General features: G+C 38.7%; 2 long non-coding RNA genes across 3 annotated transcripts; both read right to left on the reverse strand.

The window, feature by feature from the left end:
* Positions 1 to 1,870: 1,870 nt before the first annotated feature.
* On the reverse strand, positions 1,871 to 3,653 carry LOC128761175 (uncharacterized). Its single transcript, XR_008414919.1, has 4 exons — positions 3,520 to 3,653; positions 2,812 to 2,964; positions 2,470 to 2,520; positions 1,871 to 1,939 (listed from the first exon to the last, which is right to left on the reverse strand). It is a non-coding gene; the product is annotated as an uncharacterized LOC128761175 (long non-coding RNA).
* A 2,567-nt stretch (positions 3,654 to 6,220) lies between these two features.
* Positions 6,221 to 10,157, reverse strand: LOC128760801 (uncharacterized). Of its 2 annotated transcripts, XR_008414868.1 has the most exons (10): positions 9,585 to 10,153; positions 9,310 to 9,441; positions 9,070 to 9,208; positions 8,406 to 8,533; positions 8,117 to 8,212; positions 7,823 to 8,047; positions 7,521 to 7,742; positions 7,275 to 7,436; positions 6,775 to 6,954; positions 6,223 to 6,699 (listed from the first exon to the last, which is right to left on the reverse strand). It is a non-coding gene; the product is annotated as an uncharacterized LOC128760801 (long non-coding RNA). The 2 variants fall into 2 exon arrangements; XR_008414867.1 differs by having other exon boundaries at positions 6,221 to 6,699; positions 8,406 to 9,208; positions 9,585 to 10,157.
* Positions 10,158 to 10,882: the final 725 nt, after the last annotated feature.

Here is a 10,882-nt window from a genome sequence, read left to right on the forward strand (position 1 = left end):
ATTTTCTTTCGTTTGGACCGAGATTCTTTTGTGCTTCCCTATTAAAACGTAGTAGTGTGACGTTTGCCCTGCTGGCCATAAATACGCTCTAAAATGCGGGGTTTTAAATGACTTTATTGGAATTTGATCGCATTTCTAGCGACAAATACATCCTACATTATAATATTATGTGCTCCTTTTATGTAAATAACGTTTATTTTCTTGCGTTTGGACCGAGATTGTTTTGTGATTCCCTGTTAAATTGTAGTATTGTAACGTTTACCCTGCTGGCCATAAATACGCTCCAAATTGCGGAGTTTTTAAATAACTTTATTGGCTTTTGATCGCATTTCTAGCAACAAATATATCCTACATTGTAATATTATGTGCTCGTTTTATGTAAATGATGCTTAGTTTCTTTCGTTTGGAGTGAGATTGTTTTGTGATTCCCCATTAAAATGTATTATTACGGTGGTTATCTGCTCGCGCTGAAAAACGTGCAATAACGACGTTTGTCCACTTGGCATACCGTAATGATTTTACGAATTTGCCTCAAAAATCGTTTCACTCTTACGTTTCATTTGTCAATGGCTTTATGAAGGGCGTGCCTCCGGTCACGTGACTGACAGCCTGCTCTCCTGTCTGAACACAAAACATGGTGGACATCCGTTCTATTTCGCTCTAAATTGTGAGATTTTAAAACAAAAGCTTTTGTTGACTTTTGATCGCATTTCTAGCAACAAATATATTCTATATTGGGGTTGTTATCTGCTCGCACTGAAAAACGTGCAATAACTACGTTTGTCCACTTGGCATACCGTTACAATTTGACGACTTTGCCTCAAAAATCGTTTCTCTCGTACGAGTCATTTCTCAATGAATTTGTGAATGGCGTGCCTCTGGTCACGTGACTGATAGAACACAAAGCATGGCAGACACCCGTTCTAGTTTTGCTTTAAATTCTGAGATTTTAAAACAATGAAAAGCTTTTGTTGCATTTTGATCACATTTCTAGCGACAAATGTACGCCTTACTTTCATTTTTTTCGCTCGTTTCATGCATTTGACGCTTCGTTTTTTTCGTTTTGACCCAGATTCTCTCGTAGGTCTCAATTCAATGTATTATTGTACAGCTGGCCAGTAATTCCGCAGCCAATTTTTAACGACGCCGGGATTTTAAAATAATTAAAAGCTGTTGTAAGCAGAGTTGTAATCACATGCAATGTACTCTTTAATTTTTAAATATTACGTCATGAAATGATATAATATTTATTATCCAACTGGGGAAGGGAGTGGCTTCACGGACCGAATACGTTATTTATTTATCATTTGTATCGAATTCATTTCTACGCATAATAGTATTATCGGATATTTAAAATCGTGTCAACTGCATATAAAGTCTTTTGGCAAGAAAGGAAGTTCCGTGATTTATTCGTTTTGCTGACTCATGCTTCGTTCTCCGTCACAGACGTCAGCTGAAACGCAGGCGGACCATTCCAAACCTCCCAAGCCGTAGTTTCTATTTTTCATTCTGTTTAAATATGTACACGTGTTGTGGACGCCGACGTTTCTTCGGCGACGTGAATTTATGCTTTGGATGAATAATTAAATTGTACAAACACGTCGGACTTTGACGTCATCATCAGTGGTCGACCAGAACGAAAACATAGCAGGATGTCCTGCCTGCCGCGGGATGATGGCGTCACATCCGGCATGTACATCTCTTTTTTAATATTTTAATGGATCAGAGGAAATTGAAATAAAGGATTTCAGTTCTGTTATGACAATTTCATTCTACTTCAGGGTCAAATTATTTATTCATTATATTCATCTCCTTGTACGCATGTATGAATTGCATGACAACATCAAGATCACACTTTTGCAGATGTATTTATTATTATTAACATTGTTATTTTTTGGTTTCTTCCATCCGTACCCACTCAAGTTGGAATATCTTTCCACTGCAAAAGAAAGAAAAAAAAGATTTAATCACTGCAAGGTAAAGAACAATGATCCTTGGTGGTCTTCAGTTTGTAACACACAAGTGAGCAAGGTGTGGTGTTTGTGGTGAAAAATTACCATCAGATGTGCCCACTACGTCTTCAGGCAAATATATATACTGCAATGAACATTCACTAAAATATTAAGAAAGTACAAATAAAATCATTTACAGCTGCATGTGATATTTCTGTATGTAATAGTTTTAAGGCACTGCACAATCTTGCATTGTATTGCCTTTATGAGATACATCATGTTTAGAGGCCAGGGCAGTCACTAGACTTATGTCAGCAACAGTGGACTGTGTGCATTGGATTTAAGAATGGCAACACTTTGATGTAGGGATATTAAAATAATTTTTAGTTTGTGTGGTCATAATTCTAATTTCTTTGTTTTGTGTCTAATTTCATATTTGTATTTCAAGTCTTATGGTTTTATAACATCACTTTTTACATCTTTGCAAGGCAATGTATGATGTATAATATGTAAGAACCTTTCGATCCATCTTCTGTCTTCCTTCTGGTGCTTTTTCTTGGAGGTAAACCTGTTGAGGATAAATATAACTGTTTGTACAGAATAATTCCCACAATATTTTATTACATATAACATCCAATAGACTAACGATCAAAAACCAATGACGCATCTCGTGCAAATAAACCATGTCATAACATGCTAATCTCTGACATGTCAGACTTTGTCATAGCAACCTGAACTATAAAAAGTCTTTCACCTAAATATTATAATGTCTACAAATAATTTATGAACCAAAACAGATATTCTGGTAGTTGGATTGCAGACATGTCTCAGATCTTATCAAGATCTAATTACTACATACTCAGAGGGCCTGTGGAGGCTCTTTTGGAGGAGGTTGATGGCTGGCTGGCAGAGGTTGTGGACGGATGGATGGTGGAGGAGGTTGATGGCTGGCTGACAGAGGTTGTGGACGGATGGATGGTGGAGGAGGTTGATGGCTGCATATCTGTCCAACCTTTGTGGAACAGATAGACAATATGATCAGAGTGAGATTTTTGTATATACACACACAGAAATTTCTAATCTTCCAGAGATACTCAGCCTTAAAAGACTGATTTACACCACATAAACTTTAAAATTATTTTCCAGAATTCAACATCAAAAAAGCTCTCAGATAAATTAAAATTGTGTATAATTCTAAAGCACAACTTTGGATCTTGTTGCTTTCAGCTGTTTTTGTCTACACTGAGGAACATTCTACAGCTACTGGCACTGTGGGAAAGATGTGTCAGAGCAGGGAAATAACAGTGAGACAACAAGGTAAAATGGTCAGAAAGCTTTGCAGGGACCAACAATCCTCCACCACAGAACTGTGGTTAGACTCTGGAGCAGATGCTAATGTGGTGTATTGTTCCACTATATATAAAAACATTTATATGCAGTTATATGAGGGAAAGAGGTTGCTGGTGACTAATGAAGTCAAAAAAGGGCTAATAATGAATGATGGCCTGATCTGAATCCGGTCCATTATTACATGTGCCTGAAGATGCAAATACATTAACAAACTTACCTCTAACAACCGCCATATATAGGTCCTTCATCCGGTCCAGGCACTTGCTGGCATGGTCAGTCAGATGCCACTTGGAGTGGACCACCTGACTGGACCAAGTGCCAGGTTTCTTGCCTGGCCGAGCTACAAACACCACAGCTCTGTGGCCCAAAGTGTGCAGTTTTTCCAGCTGAAAAAAAAAATGAAATCGCCATATGTTAAGCCATAAATTTGAAAAATACAATTACTGATGTCAAACATACCAGCATTTGTGCCTCGTCCATCACACGTGAGGCGGTGTTGGGGTTTTTTTTTGGTTTTTCAACCACTCCTCTTTTTTTTTTTTTCAAAACTTTTCAGTCGTTTTGCCAGCCTCTGTCGCCTGGGCTGCTCTGCTTGGCAAATTTTGCAGGTCTTGCAAGCCACTGCAATAACATGCAGTTATTGCAGTGCTTATTAGTGGATCCGTGTGGCATCTCGAACTGGAAAAAAACAAAACGTTTGTACCATGTATGATCCACATATCATTTTTGCCACACACACGTACATACGACCTAATCCCTTTCAGGTGAAAATGAAGTTTTTTAGCCATAATGTAATGTAAACAATCACTTGTAGAGTACTGCAATGACAACGTTTGTTCTTCTTTATGTTACCGCGGAGTATTGCGGTTACAGCATCCACTGTAAACCGCGAATTTGACAGTTACAAACATGGAAGCGATGGTTGCCCGAAATGATGGCAAACACTTCATATATTTCGCCATATATGACCCCTTGCGTGATAATTTCTTACCTTTCAATATTTAGAGCACGTTCGTCGCATGAAACTTCTTCCTCCCAGCAGTCTACGCGCGCACACGATGGGCTTTTACCCACAATTCCTTCATTTCTACTGTTCGTAATGTAAAATAAAAAAAATAAAAAATAAAACATCACCTTAAAACGTAACATAACTTTACATTTTCAAAACGTATAGTGTCAACACCTTAAACGAGGGAATCACACTCAAATAAATGTTTGCTTTAAATCTCGTTGTATAGGTTCTCTGTCATCAATAGCTTGTTTTCATGCGTTTTTTGCTCATGAGCAAATGAAGTATTATGTCTTTTCAAATATATTAAATATTATGAGCTTGAAACATGAATGTCTTAATATTCATTCATACAATAATCATCTAGTATCTCCAAATGAGTCACCTGATGGGCTAATACAGCCAATGCCCTGAGCCTTGGCACATCCTATGAAAGATGCAAATGTTGTCTTCTATATTGGTTGAAAACCTCAAGACTGGAAGATCAATAGATAAATTGTCAGACTTGAGTAAACTACATTTAGTGAGAAGGTGCCAGTGTGGCCCATATTTCAAAGATAGGTGAGAAAGGAATTTGTGTGTCAATTGTGTACGTGCTATGCAAAGGAGATATTCCAGCTATCTTCTTTGGTGTGGCTTTCTCTTGTTTTAAAGCTTGACAAATATAACCAAATTAGAGAGACACAATATGCGATTACGTCTTCTTCTTCTCTCTCTTTGGGTTTCTCCCTTCAGTGGTGGATCATCCTCCTCCATCTCACCCTGTCCTCTGCTTCCTCTTCTCTCAAACCTACAAACCTCATGTCCTCCTTCACCATCTCCATCAATCTCCTCTTTGGCCTTCCTCTCCACCTTCTGCCTGGCAGTTCCAACCTCAACATCTTCCTACCAATGTACTGGCTCCCTCTCCTCTGCACATGTCCAAACCATCTCCATCTAGCCTCTCTGACTTTGTCTCCAAAACACCTGGCATGTGCTGTCCCTCTGATCTACTGCTTCCTGATCCTATCCATCCTGCTCACTCCCAGAGAGAAGCTCAGCATCTTCATCTCTGCTACCTCCAGCTCTGCCTCCTGTTTTTTCCTCAGTGCCACTGTTTCCAGACCATACAACATTGGCAACACTGATAGACCATTGTTTCATGTCAGTTAGTACACATGGCTGAATCTTTCAAATTTGTCACCAAACTTGCTACTCTGTGTTTGTCTTTCATTGTTTAATGGTTTAATTGTTTTTTTGCCCCTTTCCACCATGCCCAGTTGCCTTCCCAAGTCGGGGAGAGTAGAAGAAAATTCCCATCTCAGCAATTGTCAGATCCTCCCATCAAAAGGGCGCCAACAAGCTCAACAAACATAGTGATGCCTAACAAATACATGACGCCTGTTGGCCCTTTTCATTCAGACATGAACTCAGAGATAAATGAGATGACTTCCCTTCCTATCCAGACGTAGTCAGAAAGATACGGTGGCACATCCAGATGTTAAATAATAAGATGTCTTCTCGGGTTAAAATTATTGAACTCTTCCTTTAACTCAAAAGTAGGATCTGTGACTTGTGTACTCTTAGTGCCTTTGTCAGCAGTATTCAGGATGTAATCCAGGTTATGATATTTCTACCTGTTCTAAGCTAACTTCGATGAGAAGCATTTACTGATGACCTTACCCATTTAGGTGACCAGGGGCCATGGAAACCCCTAGTTCTAACCCTAATAACATTCAGAAATAAGTAATAATGCATTGCAACACCTGCTCATACCATTTGACTCATTATTCCTGCAACAAAACAGCAGTCTCATTCATCGTACTGCTTTGGTTTTACTAAGTTCCTATATGTACTTGCACATGATTGAATAACATACATGAGCATTGTACAGACAATTTTAGTGGCAAAAGAAAGTCAGTGAAGTGAGTGAACATAGCCTGTTAATTGACTTTATTGAGGCTGCATGAAAAGCCGTATTTCACTGCCCTACCAACAAATCTCAAATTAATAATTCATAATTTACATAAAAAGCATCAGCATCTACTTCAAAATAGTAATAGTACATAACTCAGAAAAAGAGTCAATTGCAGGACAGTTTATTTTAACATTTCACATTCATACTGCAGGCCAGGTAATTACAACAGTTTTCCTCATTTTTTAATGAGGGAGGTCAAAGTTCAGAAGAGGAGCTACAATGCTAGTGTTCTTCATCTTCGGTGGAGGAGCTGCTATCATGGGGTTCTTCATCATCAGTGGAGGAATCATCGAGAGACAAGGCTTGCGATCCCAAAACATGTTGGTACGTTGAGCGAGCTGCACCCTGCTGAGCTTGAATTGCTGACAGTCTTCTCTTCAGCAGACAGAGTAGCCCCTCACGTCCTCTCCCAGTCAATGCTTCTGTGCCGCCTGACAGTGATATTACAATAAATTAGACTACTAACCTAGTATATCAGCACATGTAGCAAATAGAACTGTACTTACTTTGCTGAGTGATCCCTTCTGAAAGCTGGGAGGAAATCTCTTGAATATTTCCAGCCATATTCCTCATGTACTCCCAGTGCTGCTTGACTTCACGGACAACAATGACCTCCTCTTCCTTCAGTCGTTTCAGCAGCATTACCTTGTCGAAGACCTTTTTTTTCTTTAACATATCACCATGACCTGCAAATCATCATATACATTTTTTATAAATAGTGGTGAACTACTTCCCGCAGTGTCTGTGTACTTTCAAAGGTGGGTTCTATTACACTGCATAATCTCCTCCTAATGACACCAGGCAATTTCTCCCATGGGACAGAATTATATAGAAGAGTGTCTCTTTCAGTTTTCAAAAGTAAAAAGGAAGTTCTCTCTGGAGCTTGTCTGATCCAATCACAGCAACCTCGGTCAAACCTGTAATTGTTTCATCTAAAGCCTTTACAATGTAATTAAAAATAGCCTATAGATATGAAGACAACTGAACACATCCTAGATGTACTTACATTCCCAAGGCCAGGAATAGTTTTCCTCAGCCAGGAGCTCGTTGGGAGAAGGGAGTTTGCCAGTTTCCGGCACAACAGCATTGTATTTTGTGATGGCATCTTCTAAGGATCTCTTTTCCACTGAAATCTTTTTTCTAAGCAGATGTCTTCTCTTGTTGCCATCTAGAATATTAAACAGAAAATACTGAATATGTGCTCAGCCACACATTATTATCAAAAACTTGTTTTCTTTCGTTCTGTTCTTACCAGCCTGACGATACAGCTGATATTTCCGCTGCTTAATGCTGAGATACAGTCCTTCAATGTTTTTTTCAAGTTCAGTTTCCCATCCACTGAGACAGCTAACATTGAGGGTGTGCAGGCTGGGCACCGAAACTGAGCGACTTCAGACAGCCTCTCAACTTCAAATTTTGCGTACGACCATTCCAGGAATGATTTTTGCATGGTGTCGCCACATATTTTACCACACTGTAAAAGGAAAATCAAGCATATAAATACATCTAAAACTCTTTCAATTCTGCAGGCAATTAGTCCAATGATGTACTAACCCGACCAAAGAGTTTTGTGCGCTGCTCAAGCATACCAACGAAAGCTTGACATTCCTGGTGCAGTAATCTTGAGATCTTCGTATGTAGCGAACAAATCCACTGTGTACAGCGTCTCAAAATGGACTGTAGCTGGCCAGTAGCCACTTTCAATCAGCTCACTAATACCGACATCCAAAGCTTTCCCGCAGGAGCAGCTGACAGTTGGGAGGGACACATTGTATCGACCTAAAATATGTACATAACAAAATTTTAGAACAGAAAATAGAAAATATAATTCATACACAAGGAACTCACCATTCATTCCAATCAGAATTACTTGCTTTCCTGCAGAAAAGGTTGTACGCCCAGAGCAGCAGTCACAGCATGGATGCATTACTAGCAAAATGCACTCTGGGAAGAAAGGAGACAAACATAATTAAAAAGAGGTTTTAAAATATATATATATATATATATATATATATATATATATATATATATATATATATATATATATATATATATATATATATATATATATATATATATATATATATATTATTGCAACAATAACAATATATATGGCATATATTATCTCAGTACAGACCTCTTCCATGGAAGGAGAATTTTCCTCCCTTCTCTTCACTGATGTGAGTGGTTGGTGGCAGTGGCCTGTAGAATCCCTCTATCATGGATGATCTATTATGTAAAACCATGGAATTGTGGATGGAAACGCTGAAAGATAGGGTCCAAGTCAAGACCTCATGTTGAAAGAAGGATTTCCCCTCTGGTCAAAGTGGCTTCTTTAACTATTTCAAGACGTCTCCCTTTAGCCAATATTTTGACATCATTGTTTTCAGTAGAGTTTTGTAACTCACACACATAATTATGTTTTGTGAGGACTTTGTGAGGACTCATTGACCCAATTGACAATTGACCATTGTCTCTCACCTTAAACAACAACAAACATCCAAAACAAATTACTAACATTAAGCAGGACTCTGAAATTAATTTAACCACTTAACCACATTACAGTAAACCACTTATACTGACTACTCAACCATGTAAACATTGTGATGTGACATTATGTCCTGTATTCAGCGAAATGTCCTCACTAGGACAGTGTCGTGTCAAATAGTTAGCCCCACAACCGTGACAAATCAATCAAATACTGAAGCAGTTGACTGACATTAGTTCTATAATAATACATAACCAATGTAGTCAGCCAAAGACAGGCAATAGAGATCATAAAGATAGTGAACAAAAATCACCTGAGGATGAACTCTTTACCCGCTTCTTCCCTGTTCTCCTCCCCTTTGGGAGAGGATTCCCTTCCTCGTCCTCCTCAACCCAAACAAATGTAAATTTGTCCGGTCCAGACACTTCTGAGGATTCTTTAGGTTGAGTATTCTTAAAATAAAGATAATGGAAAATGTTAGCGTCACCAAATACACAATATTACATATTGTTATAAAGTCTCAGGACAGATCATGAGAGCATTAAATGCCTACCTTGCATTCCTCCAACAGCAAATCAGCAAGAAATAAGGCATCATCGTCATCCATGATGCTCCTCAGTTGAGTGAGTTCAGCCTGAATACCAATTTATCAGTGGCCACTTGATTTTAAACACAGTGGACGTGACTATGCAAATCAGCAAGAAGAAAAGAAAAGAAATGGAAACCGGATAAGTTACCCCCATATTAACAACCATCGACATGGAGAAAGGTTATCAAAAAAAACAAAAAAAACCAAATATTAAGAAATAGAATAAATACATAACTCACGTCAAAATCATTCAGCTTTGTGTCTTTGGTGTCCGTAGTATTGTAGCAGAGGGTTATATTTGGTAAATCCGCCCGGACAGCAGTCAATAAGGTCCAAGTTCGTTGGTGCAGCAAGATAACAACATTATTCGTGCCTTCAGTCTTTAGACACGACCCAAAACCCCGCGCAGTCCAACATAACCCCCCCTGCCAACTAACTAACCCTGGCAACTCCCGGAGAACAAAATAAGCTTCTACAGTACCAACAGCGAACGCAGTATTGCAATTCTACAAAATCACTGACAGACTCTAAACAGACGAAAGGATGATAAACAAAAAAGAAGAGAAATTTCTACCGAAGTCCAGCCGAATGACTTTCCGCCATGTTTTTGTTTTGGTCGACCACTGATGACGTCAAAGTCCGACGTGTTTGTATAATTTAATTATTCATCCAAAGCATAAATTCACGTCTCCAAAGAAACGTCGGCGTCCACAACACGTGTACATATTTAAACAGAATGAAAAATAGAAACTACGGCTTGGGAGGTTTGAAATGGTCCGCTTGCGTTTCAGCTGACGTCTGTGACGGAGAACGAAACGTGAGTCAGCAAAACGAATAAATGACGGAACTTCCTTTCTTGCCAAAAGACTTTATATGCAGTTGATACGATTTTAAATATCCGATAATACTATTTGGCGTAGAAATGTATTCGATACAAATGATAAATAAATAACGTATTCGGTCCGTGACGTCAGTTCCTGCCATCCACTTCCTTCCCCAGTCGGATAATAAATGTTATCATTTTCATGACATAATATTTAAAAATTGTTACATGTGATTACAACAATTGGCTGCGGAATTACTGGCCAGCTGTACAATAATACCATTGAATTGACACCTACGAGAGAATCTGGGTCAAAACGAAAAAAAACGAAGCGTCATATACATGAAACGAGCGAAAAAAATGAAAGTAAGGCGTACATTTGTCGCTAGAAATGTGATCAAAAAGCAACAATAGCTTATAATTGTTTTAAAATCTCACAATTTAAATCAAAACTAGAACGGGTGTCCGCCATGTTTTGGGCTCTATCAGTCACGTGACCGGAGGCACGCCATTCACAAATCCATTGAGAAATGACTCGTACGAGAGAAACGATTTTTGAGGCAAAGTATTCAAAGGATTACGGTATGCCAAGTGGACAAACGTAGTTATTGCACGTTCAGTGAGCGAAATAGAACGCATGTCGACCATGTTTCGGTCCAAACGAAAGAAAATAAGCGTTATTTGCATAAAACAAGCACATAAAATTACAACGTG

The sequence above is a fragment of the Synchiropus splendidus genome, chromosome 6 (genome assembly GCF_027744825.2).
Source record: "Synchiropus splendidus isolate RoL2022-P1 chromosome 6, RoL_Sspl_1.0, whole genome shotgun sequence".
Classification (NCBI taxonomy): Eukaryota; Metazoa; Chordata; class Actinopteri; order Syngnathiformes; family Callionymidae; genus Synchiropus; species Synchiropus splendidus.